This window comes from Pangasianodon hypophthalmus, chromosome 1 (assembly GCF_027358585.1).
Source record: "Pangasianodon hypophthalmus isolate fPanHyp1 chromosome 1, fPanHyp1.pri, whole genome shotgun sequence".
In the NCBI taxonomy this organism is placed as follows: Eukaryota; Metazoa; Chordata; class Actinopteri; order Siluriformes; family Pangasiidae; genus Pangasianodon; species Pangasianodon hypophthalmus.
The window spans coordinates 36,191,438-36,209,274 of NC_069710.1; the positions used below are offsets into that span (position 1 = coordinate 36,191,438).

Sequence of the window (17,837 nt, forward strand, 5' to 3'; positions counted from 1 at the left end):
GTAAGGCTGATATTAGGGTTAGGGTTAGGATTAGGTGTTAGGTTTAGGTTTAAGGCTGACATTAGGGTTAGGGTTAGGGGTTAGGGTTAGGGTTAGGGGTTAGGGTTAGGGTTAGGGTTAGGGTTAGGTTAGGGAAAGATCAAGTCCTCATATGTTGAGTGTATGCTCTTTAGTGCACAGGCTCACTTTGTTCTATTCTAGAGTTAAAAAGAACGAGGCCAGACCCGTTTTCTTATACAAATACAAAAAAAATTTTTTTATATATAAATTGGATCCCTGGGTAAGGGTGATCCTTAAAACAGTGCAAATTTAAAATCCCCAAATGGTAAATGAGTAAATAAAAAATATAAATTTAAAAAACATAAAATATATAAATAAATAAAATAAAAAGAAAGGATGCTTTTTTAAAAATATGATTAAGAAAATAAAATCAATAAAGTTAAAATGAGAGAGCTAAATAAAAATACCCACTAAGTTCAAAAGGAACAATGACCTGGAAAGGGACCAGGAGTCCCCATAAAGAAAGTAAAAATGGAGGGGGGGGAAAAGACAACATTATTTAAATAAAACAAGGAACCTAAGGGACCGGATAGGGCGTGCAGTTTTTCCCAAGTCAGATCCACACCCCATATCCGGCTGAGTGATCAAAGCACAGGATCCCGGGTGAAAGCTCCATTCAATGTCTGCACACTCCCATGTCCACATACAGCTCACATTTACCTGTAGATGTATCCATCTCATGGGGCAGATTTGGGAGTTAAGTTTATATCCTTGGAGCCAGGGTACCCACTCCAGTAGAAGAGCAGGGAAACAAAAGAGGGTCAAGATAGAGAAGGGGGAAGATTAGGGTTAGGGTAGGAATAAGGCTTGGGGTTAGGGTAGGGGGTTAGCAGTTAGGGTTAGGTGTTAGAATTGGGGTTCAAGATGGGAGATTGAGGTTGGGGTAGGGAGGGGGAAGGGAAAAGGGTTAGAATTGGGCTTGAAGTGAAGGTCATGGTTCGGGTTAGGATTAGGGTTAAATAGGGTTATGGGGTTGGGGTTAGGGTTGGGGTTCAGGGTAGGACGTTGGGGTTCGGGTTAGGATTAGGGTCAGGGTAGGAGGGTGGGGTTCGGGTTAGGGTTAGGTAGGGTTAAGGGTTAGGGTTCGGGTTCCGGGTAGGAGGTTGAGGTTGAGGTTAGGGTTAGGGTTCATGGTAGGAGGCTGAGGTTAGGGTAAGGGTCAGGGTAGGAGGTTGAGGTTAGGGTTAGGGGTTAGGGTTAGGGTAGAAGGTTGAGGTTAGGGTTAGGGGTTAGGGGTTAGGGTTAGGGTAGGAGGATTAGGGTTAGAGTAGGAGGTTTGGGAGTTAGGGTTAGGTTAGGGTTAGGATCAGGGTAGAAGGTTGAGGTTAGGGTAGAAGGTTAGGGTTAGGGTTAGGATTAGGGTTGGGGTTGGGGTTGGGGTTGGGGTTAGGGTTAGGGTTAGGGGTTAGGGTTAGGGTTAGGGTTAGGGTTAGGGTTAGGGTTAGGGAAAGATCAAGTCCTCATATGTTGAGTGTATGCTCTTTAGTGCACAGGCTCACTTTGTTCTATTCTAGAGTTAAAAAGAACGAGGCCAGACCTGTTTTCTTATACAAATACAAAAAAAAAAATAATAATTTTTTATATATAAATTGGATCCCTGGGTAAGGGTGATCCTTAAACAGTGCAAATTTAAAATCCCCAAATGGTAAATGAGTAAATAAAAAATAAAAAATATAAATTTAAAAAACATAAAATATATAAATAAATAAAATAAAAAGAAAGGATGCTTTTTTAAAATATGATTAAGAAAATAAAATCAATAAAGTTAAAATGAGAGAGCTAAATAAAAATACCCACTAAGTTCAAAAGGAACAGTGACCTGGAAAGGGACCAGGAGTCCCCATAAAGAAAGTAAAAATGAAGGGGGGGGAAAAAGACAACATTATTTAAATAAAACAAGGAACCTAAGGGACCGGATAGGGCGTGCAGTTTTTCCCAAGTCAGATCCACACCCCATATCCGGCTGAGTGATCAAAGCACAGGATCCCGGGTGAAAGCTCCATTCAATGTCTGCACACTCCCATGTCCACATACAGCTCACATTTACCTGTAAATGTATTCATCTCATGGGGCAGATTTGGGAGTTAAGATTATATCCTTGGAGCCAGGGTACCCACTCCAGTAGAAGAGCAGGGAAACAAAAGAGGGTCAAGATAGAGAAGGGGGAAGATTAGGGTTAGGGTAGGAATAAGGCTTGGGGTTAGGGTAGGGGGTTAGCAGTTGGGGTTAAGTGTTAGAATTGGGGTTCAAGATGGGAGATTGAGGTTGGGGTAGGGAGGGGGAAGGGAAAAGGGTTAGAATTGGGCTTGAAGTGAAGGTCATGGTTCGGGTTAGGATTAGGGTTCAGGGTAGGAGGGAGAGATTAGGGTTAGGAGTTAGGGTTAAGTAGGGTTATGGGGTTAGGGTTAGGGTTCGGGTTCCTGGTAGGAGGTTGAGGTTGAGGTTAGGGTTAGGGTTCATGGTAGGAGGCTGAGGTTAGGGTAAGGGTTAGGGTTAGGGTCAGGGTAGGAGGTTGAGGTTAGGGTTAGGGGTTAGGGTTAGGGTAGAAGGTTGAGGTTAGGGTTAGGGGTTAGGGTTAGGGGTTAGGGGTTAGGGTTAGGGTAAGCGGATTAGGGTTAGAGTAGGAGGGTTGGGAGTTAGGGGTTAGGTTAGGGTTAGGGGTTAGGGTCAGGGTTAGGGTTAGGATCAGGGTAGAAGGTTGAGGTTAGGGTTAGGGTTAGGGTCAGGGTAGAAGGTTGAGGTTAGGGTTAGGGTTAGGGTTAGGGTCAGGGTAGAAGGTTGAGGTTAGGGTTAGGGTTAGGGTTAGGGTCAGGGTAGAAGGTTGAGGTTAGGGTTAGGGTTAGGGTTAGGGTCAGGGTAGAAGGTTGAGGTTAGGGTTAGGGTTAGGGTCAGGGTAGAAGGTTGAGGTTAGGGTTAGGGTTAGGGTTGGGGTTAGGGTTGGGGTTAGGGTTAGGGGGTTAGGGTTAGGGGGTTAGGGTTAGGGGGTTAGGGTTAGGGGGTTGAGGTTAGGATTCGAAATAAGGTTTTGGAGTTGACGTTCCGGTCCAACCCAGGTGCGGAATGATGGTTGGGGTTGAGGTAAAAGCTCAGAAATTGTCTGGAAATAAAGTAAAGCATCACAATATTGTGGTTTTATAAAAAGTTATTCAATTTATTTTACTGGATCAAACCATGGCATTGACCGTCCCAGTGGAAGAAGTGCTGAAACCTAAAAAAAGTGCTGTAAGTGCTAGTAAAAGTGCTAACAATTGAGTCAAGTGAAAAGTGCTAATAATCAAAACAAGTGCTATATAAATACTTTAAACCATATTTACAAAGTGTGTATTTGTGCGTGCACAAATCCACCAAGTTGTGTTTAATCATCAAACCAAATCAAAACAAAACCAAACGCTCCACCGAGACGTCCATTATACAACGGATTGCTCCAGTATCAAGTGCTATTTTTACTCACAATAAATGTGACAGAATGGGTATAAAAAAGAAAAAAGAAAAGAAAGGAGAAGAAGAAGAAGGAAAAGAAGAAGAAAAGAAGAAAAAAAAGAAGAACAAGGTAAAGAAAAAGAGCAGAGGACAAAAGAAAAACAACGGGAGAAAGAAGAGAATACTGTAAAAAGAAGAATGGGTTAGCCCTATTTCCTCTCTCTATATGGGTATCTCTGGTTCCAAGTCTCCAAGTCTAAGATGTTCTCCTAGTATTGAAGCCATGAGGATGGTCTGTGTGCAGTTTACTTATCCAATATGCTTCTCTTCTTCTTCTCTGTTCCCTGTTCCATGCCCTATTGGCCTCCAAACCCGAGATCCTGAGCTTCTGTATCCCAACCCTTGCAAAATGGCATATTAAGTGTGTGTTGCGTGGTCTGTGTTGAATGGAGTAAATGTGTTGTTTCAGCCTTTGTTCCAGACTGTATTCAGTTTCTCCAATATATCTCTTATGGCAGTGTGTGCAAGTGATCATGTAAATGATATTCGTGGTCTTGAGGTTTGTTCTTTGTGGCACTAGGTGTCCCTTGTTTCCCATCTCCACTGACCTGAGCTGTTGAAAATGTGTTGCTAATATAGGAGGAATCACTTGTCGGTCTGATTTCAAACTGGCCCTGACCAGGAGATCCCGTAGATTTTTATTTCTTCTATAAGCTGAAAACATTTCGTTATTGCCTGCAATCCTGCCTCTGTACTGATATTTGTGTAAAGGCTTTCCACATCCACAGTGAATAGGAAGGCCGAGTCTGGAATTGTCATGTTCTTGATTTTGTTTATAAAGTAACTGGGATGAAGTTGTGAGACAGGATTGAGGAAATAATCAATGTATTGTGCCACATTGTAGGTCTCACTCCCACAATCCGACACAATCGGGCGTCCCTGTGGAACCTCGGAAGGGACTGTCCACGCCTGTGGGTCTTTATGAATTTTGGGCAATAGATAAAATTTCCGCTGCCTTGGTGGGTTTGGACCAATAAGATAATTAAACTGTTTAGTGTTAATGAAGCCTTTCTGTTTTAAGTCCTGTAAAATGGATGTTACCAATGATTGTGTTTCCTGTTGTAATGAGTGTGGAAGTAAAGTGTAATGATTGGTATTGTTTAATTGTCTATTTGCTTCTAGTAAGTATTGTTGTTTGTCCATTATGACGATCGCTGAGCCTTTATCTGCCGGTTTAATTATTATATCTTTGTTGGTTTGTAATTCTTTGAGTGCTCTGCGTTCTGTGGCGGTTAAATTATCTGCTTGATTGTTGGAAAAATCTGAAAGAGAATTGATAATCATCCTGTTCTTTTTAATCAACTGCTTTATAGGTAAACTGGTCTGTTCGGTGCTCGGTTCCCATCTGGATTTTTCTGTAAACTGTAAGTGTTCTTTACATTTTGTGTATTGGAAGTGGTCTAAAATTTTAAGTTGTCTATTGTAAGCGTGGACATCCCTCCCCAGCTCCCCCAAGTCCGTACCGCATGGCGTCGGGATGAAGGTGAGACCCTTGCTGAGTAAATCCTCCTGCGGACCTGTGAGACAAAACGTTTTGGATAGGTTAATGATGTTGGTGTGCTTTTTGTTGTCTGTTTTATTGCACTTCACCATTCCTAAAAGTTTAACTGATCCAACCAGTATGTAAACATTTGCGAAGCCGTTTCCGTGGTCCAGTGGATAGGGTCCCTCGGGTTCACCTTGAACCTAAGTGGGTGAAGTTCCTGCAATGGATTACCATGTGCCAGTATATGAGTGTTCAGTTTTGTTAGAGTTTCTTGTTGTCGTCTAGGTAGGATATCCGAGTAGTTTAATAATGGGGTGTAGATCGTGGCATTGGGAAAAACCACTGCAGCAATTCTCCACAGCTCTTGCAACTGTTTTTTTGTTGTACTTTCGAATGTTTGTTCTCTATTATTGATTCCTAATGATAGGACGACTTTTTGAGTGTTTGGATTAGGGGTTAATTTTTGTAACACTTTGGCTATATGTAAAAAGTTGGCTCCAGGGTAACTATCCACCTGAACATTTTCGTCACTAAAATAGGGAATTCTGGACAGGTTGGAGTCCCCTATAAACAAAACTGGTTTCTTTACTTCCAGTGTCCAATCTGCAATCTTTCTAGTGGTGTTAGGATGTCTAGTAGGAACCCAATGGTTCCTCACTTCACAGGTTTTTATTTGGGGCTCCACCCTGTCCGGATGTTCCACATGCAGGGGAGTCAACGAGAAAGAGGAAGGGGAAAGGGAAAGGGAGGATTCAGATCGGGCTTTTCTCAAGGACGTGGTCTTCCTTTCTGTAGACCCATTCATCACCTCCTTCCTCTCCTGCTTCCTATCCCCCTGGGTCGGCTCCCCCTGTGAATCAGCAATAGTAGGTTCTATTAGAACACTAACATTATTTAGGATTGCTGTTCTGTGAACTGTGGATGGAGTGTTAGCTCTCTGTTCTTGCTGCTTAAGTGTATTCAAAGGAACTTCATGTATTAATACACTAACTACCTTGGTCTTATCGGAGTTGTTGTTTAAAGGCCGAGGTGTTCCATTGCTTTTCGATAAATGCATCTGTGGAGAACTTGCCACAAGGTTTGTGTCGTCTTTACTCGGACTCTGTTTGGAGGAAGAAGAGGAAGAGATTGAAGAAGACGACGAAGAAGAAAAAGAAGAGGCGGCAGTGGAAGAAGGATTAGAGGAGCTGTTTGATACTTGGATAGGCAAACATGCAGTTCCTCCATTTTCTGTTTCCACTAGATTCTGTTCCATTTGTGTTTTGGCCTTTTCTATTATGTCTTCCCTCAATTTGTGTTTGAATCTACCTTTGGCCCATTTAACTGCTATCTGCCATTCTGTTTCCTCCATTTTGTGGATTCGATTCAGTAGTTCTGCTTTCACTTGAACGTAATGGTCTTTGAGGATCTGCATATTTGCCTTCATCCAATTTTGTGTGTTTTCCGTAATTCTATGTAGAGTTTGTTGCTTGGGGCATGCTGGTTTGATAAACTGTGTAAGTTTGTGTGTTTGTTTAGACATGCCCTTTGGAAAAATTTGCGTATGTAGAGCTGTTGTCACAATGTCTTCATGGTGTGTGGCCTGTAAGAATTTAAAATACAACTTCCTCAAATGTCTATCTAAAAATTCCCTGGGTTTTGAGTTGTGTAGATGCTGGACTGTGTGTAGTGTTTGTTCCACCCCATCTGTTTCCAAAGTCTCCAACACTGTGAATCTGTTTGTTAAGGGAATCATTGTGCCTGTAAAAAAACTCCTTTCGAGGAAAAAAAAGGTTAAAAGAAAGGAAAGATAAAAACAAAAGGAGAAAAGTCTTCATTGGTCTTACCCCATGAGTATGCTGATAAGAATCCTTGGGACAAGGATCCTGTAGCTGATTAACAACTCAGTTCCTTACCAGAAGGCCTAAGCGGCCTAGGAGTTCACCAAACAGGAAGTTTTGTAGGCCCCTCTGGCTTGGGTGTTGTACTCCAAAAAGAAGGGGGAATAAAACCGAAAAAAAGGGAGGGGGGAATAAAAACCCAAAAAAAAGAAAGGGTTTAAAAATGTGAGTACTCACAAAACGGTTTAAAAAGGATTTTTCTCCATTAAAAAATTTTTTTGTGTAAAACAGGACACAAAAATTGGCAATGTTTTCCCCGTCAAACAGTATCTTTTTGATGTGCAGTTCACGGTGCTTTTTGAGTTCGACGTCCTAACGTTTCGCAGGGAATCCTGCTTCTTCAGAGGACATATGCTTTTTGTTCCCATCCATATCCTTAAATAAGCTCTGGGGTGGGATCTAGGTTAAATTAGGGGTGGAGCTAAAATAAGGAGGTTCTGTATAATTGGTAACTATACCTGTCTGTCTCAAAACTGCCTATCTATTGGTTGTGAGTCTGAAGGAAGTGTGTGGCTTTATGGGTAATGACTTTACCTGGATAATGTAGTTTAAAACTGTTTTTGTAAACCTTGGTTCTCTTATTTTCCACCAGGTTTTCCCAGTAGTCTGTGTGGTGTAGTGGTATAGACAATAGTCTCCTATACCTAGCCTCCCTGGTTCAAGACCCACAGCAGGCAAGAGAAGAGAGCCAAGAATAAGAAGACTGCCATTGAACACAAATGTACTGGAAAAAGAGTGGGTATTAAAAAAAATATAAAAAACCTTAGAAATAAAGAATAGTAAGGAAAAAAAAGGGAGGGAAAGGATAAAAATGGAATAATACAAAAAGGTGATAAAACCAAATAGGATAAAGATTACGAGATTAAAACAATAAAAGTAAAATAATTAAAATATAACTAAATATGTAAGGTGTGTACTAAGAATATGGTCTGTTCCTCTCTTTTGTTTGTAGTGGCACAGGCTAGGTTAGGTTAGGGAAAGATCAAGTCCTCATATGTTGAGTGTATGCTCTTTAGTGCACAGGCTCACTTTGTTCTATTCTAGAGTTAAAAAGAACGAGGCCAGACCTGTTTTCTTATACAAATACAAAAAAAAAAATAATAATTTTTTATATATAAATTGGATCCCTGGGTAAGGGTGATCCTTAAACAGTGCAAATTTAAAATCCCCAAATGGTAAATGAGTAAATAAAAAATAAAAAATATAAATTTAAAAAACATAAAATATATAAATAAATAAAATAAAAAGAAAGGATGCTTTTTTAAAATATGATTAAGAAAATAAAATCAATAAAGTTAAAATGAGAGAGCTAAATAAAAATACCCACTAAGTTCAAAAGGAACAGTGACCTGGAAAGGGACCAGGAGTCCCCATAAAGAAAGTAAAAATGAAGGGGGGGGAAAAAGACAACATTATTTAAATAAAACAAGGAACCTAAGGGACCGGATAGGGCGTGCAGTTTTTCCCAAGTCAGATCCACACCCCATATCCGGCTGAGTGATCAAAGCACAGGATCCCGGGTGAAAGCTCCATTCAATGTCTGCACACTCCCATGTCCACATACAGCTCACATTTACCTGTAAATGTATTCATCTCATGGGGCAGATTTGGGAGTTAAGATTATATCCTTGGAGCCAGGGTACCCACTCCAGTAGAAGAGCAGGGAAACAAAAGAGGGTCAAGATAGAGAAGGGGGAAGATTAGGGTTAGGGTAGGAATAAGGCTTGGGGTTAGGGTAGGGGGTTAGCAGTTGGGGTTAAGTGTTAGAATTGGGGTTCAAGATGGGAGATTGAGGTTGGGGTAGGGAGGGGGAAGGGAAAAGGGTTAGAATTGGGCTTGAAGTGAAGGTCATGGTTCGGGTTAGGATTAGGGTTCAGGGTAGGAGGGAGAGATTAGGGTTAGGAGTTAGGGTTAAGTAGGGTTATGGGGTTAGGGTTAGGGTTCGGGTTCCTGGTAGGAGGTTGAGGTTGAGGTTAGGGTTAGGGTTCATGGTAGGAGGCTGAGGTTAGGGTAAGGGTTAGGGTTAGGGTCAGGGTAGGAGGTTGAGGTTAGGGTTAGGGGTTAGGGTTAGGGTAGAAGGTTGAGGTTAGGGTTAGGGGTTAGGGTTAGGGGTTAGGGGTTAGGGTTAGGGTAAGCAGATTAGGGTTAGAGTAGGAGGGTTGGGAGTTAGGGGTTAGGTTAGGGTTAGGGGTTAGGGTCAGGGTTAGGGTTAGGATCAGGGTAGAAGGTTGAGGTTAGGGTTAGGGTTAGGGTCAGGGTAGAAGGTTGAGGTTAGGGTTAGGGTTAGGGTTAGGGTCAGGGTAGAAGGTTGAGGTTAGGGTTAGGGTTAGGGTTAGGGTCAGGGTAGAAGGTTGAGGTTAGGGTTAGGGTCAGGGTAGAAGGTTGAGGTTAGGGTTAGGGTTAGGGTCAGGGTAGAAGGTTGAGGTTAGGGTTAGGGTTAGGGTTGGGGTTAGGGTTGGGGTTAGGGTTAGGGGGTTAGGGTTAGGGGGTTAGGGTTAGGGGGTTGAGGTTAGGATTCGAAATAAGGTTTTGGAGTTGACGTTCCGGTCCAACCCAGGTGCGGAATGATGGTTGGGGTTGAGGTAAAAGCTCAGAAATTGTCTGGAAATAAAGTAAAGCATCACAATATTGTGGTTTTATAAAAAGTTATTCAATTTATTTTACTGGATCAAACCATGGCATTGACCGTCCCAGTGGAAGAAGTGCTGAAACCTAAAAAAAGTGCTGTAAGTGCTAGTAAAAGTGCTAACAATTGAGTCAAGTGAAAAGTGCTAATAATCAAAACAAGTGCTATATAAATACTTTAAACCATATTTACAAAGTGTGTATTTGTGCGTGCACAAATCCACCAAGTTGTGTTTAATCATCAAACCAAATCAAAACAAAACCAAACGCTCCACCGAGACGTCCATTATACAACGGATTGCTCCAGTATCAAGTGCTATTTTTACTCACAATAAATGTGACAGAATGGGTATAAAAAAGAAAAAAGAAAAGAAAGGAGAAGAAGAAGAAGGAAAAGAAGAAGAAAAGAAGAAAAAAAAGAAGAACAAGGTAAAGAAAAAGAGCAGAGGACAAAAGAAAAACAACGGGAGAAAGAAGAGAATACTGTAAAAAGAAGAATGGGTTAGCCCTATTTCCTCTCTCTATATGGGTATCTCTGGTTCCAAGTCTCCAAGTCTAAGATGTTCTCCTAGTATTGAAGCCATGAGGATGGTCTGTGTGCAGTTTACTTATCCAATATGCTTCTCTTCTTCTTCTCTGTTCCCTGTTCCATGCCCTATTGGCCTCCAAACCCGAGATCCTGAGCTTCTGTATCCCAACCCTTGCAAAATGGCATATTAAGTGTGTGTTGCGTGGTCTGTGTTGAATGGAGTAAATGTGTTGTTTCAGCCTTTGTTCCAGACTGTATTCAGTTTCTCCAATATATCTCTTATGGCAGTGTGTGCAAGTGATCATGTAAATGATATTCGTGGTCTTGAGGTTTGTTCTTTGTGGCACTAGGTGTCCCTTGTTTCCCATCTCCACTGACCTGAGCTGTTGAAAATGTGTTGCTAATATAGGAGGAATCACTTGTCGGTCTGATTTCAAACTGGCCCTGACCAGGAGATCCCGTAGATTTTTATTTCTTCTATAAGCTGAAAACATTTCGTTATTGCCTGCAATCCTGCCTCTGTACTGATATTTGTGTAAAGGCTTTCCACATCCACAGTGAATAGGAAGGCCGAGTCTGGAATTGTCATGTTCTTGATTTTGTTTATAAAGTAACTGGGATGAAGTTGTGAGACAGGATTGAGGAAATAATCAATGTATTGTGCCACATTGTAGGTCTCACTCCCACAATCCGACACAATCGGGCGTCCCTGTGGAACCTCGGAAGGGACTGTCCACGCCTGTGGGTCTTTATGAATTTTGGGCAATAGATAAAATTTCCGCTGCCTTGGTGGGTTTGGACCAATAAGATAATTAAACTGTTTAGTGTTAATGAAGCCTTTCTGTTTTAAGTCCTGTAAAATGGATGTTACCAATGATTGTGTTTCCTGTTGTAATGAGTGTGGAAGTAAAGTGTAATGATTGGTATTGTTTAATTGTCTATTTGCTTCTAGTAAGTATTGTTGTTTGTCCATTATGACGATCGCTGAGCCTTTATCTGCCGGTTTAATTATTATATCTTTGTTGGTTTGTAATTCTTTGAGTGCTCTGCGTTCTGTGGCGGTTAAATTATCTGCTTGATTGTTGGAAAAATCTGAAAGAGAATTGATAATCATCCTGTTCTTTTTAATCAACTGCTTTATAGGTAAACTGGTCTGTTCGGTGCTCGGTTCCCATCTGGATTTTTCTGTAAACTGTAAGTGTTCTTTACATTTTGTGTATTGGAAGTGGTCTAAAATTTTAAGTTGTCTATTGTAAGCGTGGACATCCCTCCCCAGCTCCCCCAAGTCCGTACCGCATGGCGTCGGGATGAAGGTGAGACCCTTGCTGAGTAAATCCTCCTGCGGACCTGTGAGACAAAACGTTTTGGATAGGTTAATGATGTTGGTGTGCTTTTTGTTGTCTGTTTTATTGCACTTCACCATTCCTAAAAGTTTAACTGATCCAACCAGTATGTAAACATTTGCGAAGCCGTTTCCGTGGTCCAGTGGATAGGGTCCCTCGGGTTCACCTTGAACCTAAGTGGGTGAAGTTCCTGCAATGGATTACCATGTGCCAGTATATGAGTGTTCAGTTTTGTTAGAGTTTCTTGTTGTCGTCTAGGTAGGATATCCGAGTAGTTTAATAATGGGGTGTAGATCGTGGCATTGGGAAAAACCACTGCAGCAATTCTCCACAGCTCTTGCAACTGTTTTTTTGTTGTACTTTCGAATGTTTGTTCTCTATTATTGATTCCTAATGATAGGACGACTTTTTGAGTGTTTGGATTAGGGGTTAATTTTTGTAACACTTTGGCTATATGTAAAAAGTTGGCTCCAGGGTAACTATCCACCTGAACATTTTCGTCACTAAAATAGGGAATTCTGGACAGGTTGGAGTCCCCTATAAACAAAACTGGTTTCTTTACTTCCAGTGTCCAATCTGCAATCTTTCTAGTGGTGTTAGGATGTCTAGTAGGAACCCAATGGTTCCTCACTTCACAGGTTTTTATTTGGGGCTCCACCCTGTCCGGATGTTCCACATGCAGGGGAGTCAACGAGAAAGAGGAAGGGGAAAGGGAAAGGGAGGATTCAGATCGGGCTTTTCTCAAGGACGTGGTCTTCCTTTCTGTAGACCCATTCATCACCTCCTTCCTCTCCTGCTTCCTATCCCCCTGGGTCGGCTCCCCCTGTGAATCAGCAATAGTAGGTTCTATTAGAACACTAACATTATTTAGGATTGCTGTTCTGTGAACTGTGGATGGAGTGTTAGCTCTCTGTTCTTGCTGCTTAAGTGTATTCAAAGGAACTTCATGTATTAATACACTAACTACCTTGGTCTTATCGGAGTTGTTGTTTAAAGGCCGAGGTGTTCCATTGCTTTTCGATAAATGCATCTGTGGAGAACTTGCCACAAGGTTTGTGTCGTCTTTACTCGGACTCTGTTTGGAGGAAGAAGAGGAAGAGATTGAAGAAGACGACGAAGAAGAAAAAGAAGAGGCGGCAGTGGAAGAAGGATTAGAGGAGCTGTTTGATACTTGGATAGGCAAACATGCAGTTCCTCCATTTTCTGTTTCCACTAGATTCTGTTCCATTTGTGTTTTGGCCTTTTCTATTATGTCTTCCCTCAATTTGTGTTTGAATCTACCTTTGGCCCATTTAACTGCTATCTGCCATTCTGTTTCCTCCATTTTGTGGATTCGATTCAGTAGTTCTGCTTTCACTTGAACGTAATGGTCTTTGAGGATCTGCATATTTGCCTTCATCCAATTTTGTGTGTTTTCCGTAATTCTATGTAGAGTTTGTTGCTTGGGGCATGCTGGTTTGATAAACTGTGTAAGTTTGTGTGTTTGTTTAGACATGCCCTTTGGAAAAATTTGCGTATGTAGAGCTGTTGTCACAATGTCTTCATGGTGTGTGGCCTGTAAGAATTTAAAATACAACTTCCTCAAATGTCTATCTAAAAATTCCCTGGGTTTTGAGTTGTGTAGATGCTGGACTGTGTGTAGTGTTTGTTCCACCCCATCTGTTTCCAAAGTCTCCAACACTGTGAATCTGTTTGTTAAGGGAATCATTGTGCCTGTAAAAAAACTCCTTTCGAGGAAAAAAAAGGTTAAAAGAAAGGAAAGATAAAAACAAAAGGAGAAAAGTCTTCATTGGTCTTACCCCATGAGTATGCTGATAAGAATCCTTGGGACAAGGATCCTGTAGCTGATTAACAACTCAGTTCCTTACCAGAAGGCCTAAGCGGCCTAGGAGTTCACCAAACAGGAAGTTTTGTAGGCCCCTCTGGCTTGGGTGTTGTACTCCAAAAAGAAGGGGGAATAAAACCGAAAAAAAGGGAGGGGGGAATAAAAACCCAAAAAAAAGAAAGGGTTTAAAAATGTGAGTACTCACAAAACGGTTTAAAAAGGATTTTTCTCCATTAAAAAATTTTTTTGTGTAAAACAGGACACAAAAATTGGCAATGTTTTCCCCGTCAAACAGTATCTTTTTGATGTGCAGTTCACGGTGCTTTTTGAGTTCGACGTCCTAACGTTTCGCAGGGAATCCTGCTTCTTCAGAGGACATATGCTTTTTGTTCCCATCCATATCCTTAAATAAGCTCTGGGGTGGGATCTAGGTTAAATTAGGGGTGGAGCTAAAATAAGGAGGTTCTGTATAATTGGTAACTATACCTGTCTGTCTCAAAACTGCCTATCTATTGGTTGTGAGTCTGAAGGAAGTGTGTGGCTTTATGGGTAATGACTTTACCTGGATAATGTAGTTTAAAACTGTTTTTGTAAACCTTGGTTCTCTTATTTTCCACCAGGTTTTCCCAGTAGTCTGTGTGGTGTAGTGGTATAGACAATAGTCTCCTATACCTAGCCTCCCTGGTTCAAGACCCACAGCAGGCAAGAGAAGAGAGCCAAGAATAAGAAGACTGCCATTGAACACAAATGTACTGGAAAAAGAGTGGGTATTAAAAAAAATATAAAAAACCTTAGAAATAAAGAATAGTAAGGAAAAAAAAGGGAGGGAAAGGATAAAAATGGAATAATACAAAAAGGTGATAAAACCAAATAGGATAAAGATTACGAGATTAAAACAATAAAAGTAAAATAATTAAAATATAACTAAATATGTAAGGTGTGTACTAAGAATATGGTCTGTTCCTCTCTTTTGTTTGTAGTGGCACAGGCTAGGTTAGGTTAGGGAAAGATCAAGTCCTCATATGTTGAGTGTATGCTCTTTAGTGCACAGGCTCACTTTGTTCTATTCTAGAGTTAAAAAGAACGAGGCCAGACCTGTTTTCTTATACAAATACAAAAAAAAAAAAAAATAATAATTTTTTATATATAAATTGGATCCCTGGGTAAGGGTGATCCTTAAACAGTGCAAATTTAAAATCCCCAAATGGTAAATGAGTAAATAAAAAATAAAAAATATAAATTTAAAAAACATAAAATATATAAATAAATAAAATAAAAAGAAAGGATGCTTTTTTTAAAATATGATTAAGAAAATAAAATCAATAAAGTTAAAATGAGAGAGCTAAATAAAAATACCCACTAAGTTCAAAAGGAACAGTGACCTGGAAAGGGACCAGGAGTCCCCATAAAGAAAGTAAAAATGAAGGGGGGGGGAAAAAGACAACATTATTTAAATAAAACAAGGAACCTAAGGGACCGGATAGGGCGTGCAGTTTTTCCCAAGTCAGATCCACACCCCATATCCGGCTGAGTGATCAAAGCACAGGATCCCGGGTGAAAGCTCCATTCAATGTCTGCACACTCCCATGTCCACATACAGCTCACATTTACCTGTAAATGTATTCATCTCATGGGGCAGATTTGGGAGTTAAGATTATATCCTTGGAGCCAGGGTACCCACTCCAGTAGAAGAGCAGGGAAACAAAAGAGGGTCAAGATAGAGAAGGGGGAAGATTAGGGTTAGGGTAGGAATAAGGCTTGGGGTTAGGGTAGGGGGTTAGCAGTTGGGGTTAAGTGTTAGAATTGGGGTTCAAGATGGGAGATTGAGGTTGGGGTAGGGAGGGGGAAGGGAAAAGGGTTAGAATTGGGCTTGAAGTGAAGGTCATGGTTCGGGTTAGGATTAGGGTTCAGGGTAGGAGGGAGAGATTAGGGTTAGGAGTTAGGGTTAAGTAGGGTTATGGGGTTAGGGTTAGGGTTCGGGTTCCTGGTAGGAGGTTGAGGTTGAGGTTAGGGTTAGGGTTCATGGTAGGAGGCTGAGGTTAGGGTAAGGGTTAGGGTTAGGGTCAGGGTAGGAGGTTGAGGTTAGGGTTAGGGGTTAGGGTTAGGGTAGAAGGTTGAGGTTAGGGTTAGGGGTTAGGGTTAGGGGTTAGGGGTTAGGGTTAGGGTAAGCGGATTAGGGTTAGAGTAGGAGGGTTGGGAGTTAGGGGTTAGGTTAGGGTTAGGGGTTAGGGTCAGGGTTAGGGTTAGGATCAGGGTAGAAGGTTGAAGTTAGGGTTAGGGTTAGGGTTAGGGTTAGGGTTAGGGTTAGGGTTGGGGTTAGGGTTGGGGTTAGGGTTAGGGTTAGGGTTAGGGTTAGGGTTAGGGTTAGGGTTAGGGTTAGGGTTAGGGTTAGGGTTAGGGTTAGGGTTAGGGTTAGGGTTAGGGTTAGGGTTAGGGTTAGGGTTAGGGTTAGGGTTAGGGGTTAGGGTTAGGGTTAGGGTTAGGGTTAGGGTTAGGGTTAGGGTTAGGGTTAGGGTTAGGGTTAGGGTTAGGGTTAGGGTTAGGGTTAGGGTTAGGGTTAGGGTTAGGGTTAGGGTTAGGGTTAGGGTTAGGGTTAGGGTTAGGGTTAGGGTTAGGGTTAGGGTTAGGGTTAGGGTTAGGGTTAGGGTTAGGGTTAGGGTTAGGGTTAGGGTTAGGGTTAGGGTTAGGGTTAGGGTTAGGGTTAGGGTTAGGGTTAGGGTTAGGGTTAGGGTTAGGGTTAGGGTTAGGGTTAGGGTTAGGGTTAGGGTTAGGGTTAGGGTTAGGGTTAGGGTTAGGGTTAGGGTTAGGGTTAGGGTTAGGGTTAGGGTTAGGGTTAGGGTTAGGGTTAGGGTTAGGGTTAGGGTTAGGGTTAGGGTTAGGGTTAGGGTTAGGGTTAGGGTTAGGGTTAGGGTTAGGGTTAGGGTTAGGGTTAGGGTTAGGGTTAGGGTTAGGGTTAGGGTTAGGGTTAGGGTTAGGGTTAGGGTTAGGGTTAGGGTTAGGGTTAGGGTTAGGGTTAGGGTTAGGGTTAGGGTTAGGGTTAGGGTTAGGGTTAGGGTTAGGGTTAGGGTTAGGGTTAGGGTTAGGGTTAGGGTTAGGGTTAGGGTTAGGGTTAGGGTTAGGGTTAGGGTTAGGGTTAGGGTTAGGGTTAGGGTTAGGGTTAGGGTTAGGGTTAGGGTTAGGGTTAGGGTTAGGGTTAGGGTTAGGGTTAGGGTTAGGGTTAGGGTTAGGGTTAGGGTTAGGGTTAGGGTTAGGGTTAGGGTTAGGGTTAGGGTTAGGGTTAGGGTTAGGGTTAGGGTTAGGGTTAGGGTTAGGGTTAGGGTTAGGGTTAGGGTTAGGGTTAGGGTTAGGGTTAGGGTTAGGGTTAGGGTTAGGGTTAGGGTTAGGGTTAGGGTTAGGGTTAGGGTTAGGGTTAGGGTTAGGGTTAGGGTTAGGGTTAGGGTTAGGGTTAGGGTTAGGGTTAGGGTTAGGGTTAGGGTTAGGGTTAGGGTTAGGGTTAGGGTTAGGGTTAGGGTTAGGGTTAGGGTTAGGGTTAGGGTTAGGGTTAGGGTTAGGGTTAGGGTTAGGGTTAGGGTTAGGGTTAGGGTTAGGGTTAGGGTTAGGGTTAGGGTTAGGGTTAGGGTTAGGGTTAGGGTTAGGGTTAGGGTTAGGGTTAGGGTTAGGGTTAGGGTTAGGGTTAGGGTTAGGGTTAGGGTTAGGGTTAGGGTTAGGGTTAGGGTTAGGGTTAGGGTTAGGGTTAGGGTTAGGGTTAGGGTTAGGGTTAGGGTTAGGGTTAGGGTTAGGGTTAGGGTTAGGGTTAGGGTTAGGGTTAGGGTTAGGGTTAGGGTTAGGGTTAGGGTTAGGGTTAGGGTTAGGGTTAGGGTTAGGGTTAGGGTTAGGGTTAGGGTTAGGGTTAGGGTTAGGGTTAGGGTTAGGGTTAGGGTTAGGGTTAGGGTTAGGGTTAGGGTTAGGGTTAGGGTTAGGGTTAGGGTTAGGGTTAGGGTTAGGGTTAGGGTTAGGGTTAGGGTTAGGGTTAGGGTTAGGGTTAGGGTTAGGGTTAGGGTTAGGGTTAGGGTTAGGGTTAGGGTTAGGGTTAGGGTTAGGGTTAGGGTTAGGGTTAGGGTTAGGGTTAGGGTTAGGGTTAGGGTTAGGGTTAGGGTTAGGGTTAGGGTTAGGGTTAGGGTTAGGGTTAGGGTTAGGGTTAGGGTTAGGGTTAGGGTTAGGGTTAGGGTTAGGGTTAGGGTTAGGGTTAGGGTTAGGGTTAGGGTTAGGGTTAGGGTTAGGGTTAGGGTTAGGGTTAGGGTTAGGGTTAGGGTTAGGGTTAGGGTTAGGGTTAGGGTTAGGGTTAGGGTTAGGGTTAGGGTTAGGGTTAGGGTTAGGGTTAGGGTTAGGGTTAGGGTTAGGGTTAGGGTTAGGGTTAGGGTTAGGGTTAGGGTTAGGGTTAGGGTTAGGGTTAGGGTTAGGGTTAGGGTTAGGGTTAGGGTTAGGGTTAGGGTTAGGGTTAGGGTTAGGGTTAGGGTTAGGGTTAGGGTTAGGGTTAGGGTTAGGGTTAGGGTTAGGGTTAGGGTTAGGGTTAGGGTTAGGGTTAGGGTTAGGGTTAGGGTTAGGGTTAGGGTTAGGGTTAGGGTTAGGG

General features: G+C 42.4%; 2 long non-coding RNA genes across 2 annotated transcripts; both read right to left on the reverse strand.

The window, feature by feature from the left end:
* Nucleotides 1-4,535: 4,535 nt before the first annotated feature.
* LOC128319138 (uncharacterized) lies at nucleotides 4,536-7,406 on the reverse strand. Its single transcript, XR_008302530.1, has 3 exons — nucleotides 6,853-7,406; nucleotides 6,021-6,128; nucleotides 4,536-5,876 (listed from the first exon to the last, which is right to left on the reverse strand). It is a non-coding gene; the product is annotated as an uncharacterized LOC128319138 (long non-coding RNA).
* Nucleotides 7,407-10,885: 3,479 nt separating this feature from the next.
* On the reverse strand, nucleotides 10,886-13,756 carry LOC128319140 (uncharacterized). Its single transcript, XR_008302534.1, has 3 exons — nucleotides 13,203-13,756; nucleotides 12,371-12,478; nucleotides 10,886-12,226 (listed from the first exon to the last, which is right to left on the reverse strand). It is a non-coding gene; the product is annotated as an uncharacterized LOC128319140 (long non-coding RNA).
* Between the last annotated feature and the right edge of the window lie 4,081 nt (nucleotides 13,757-17,837).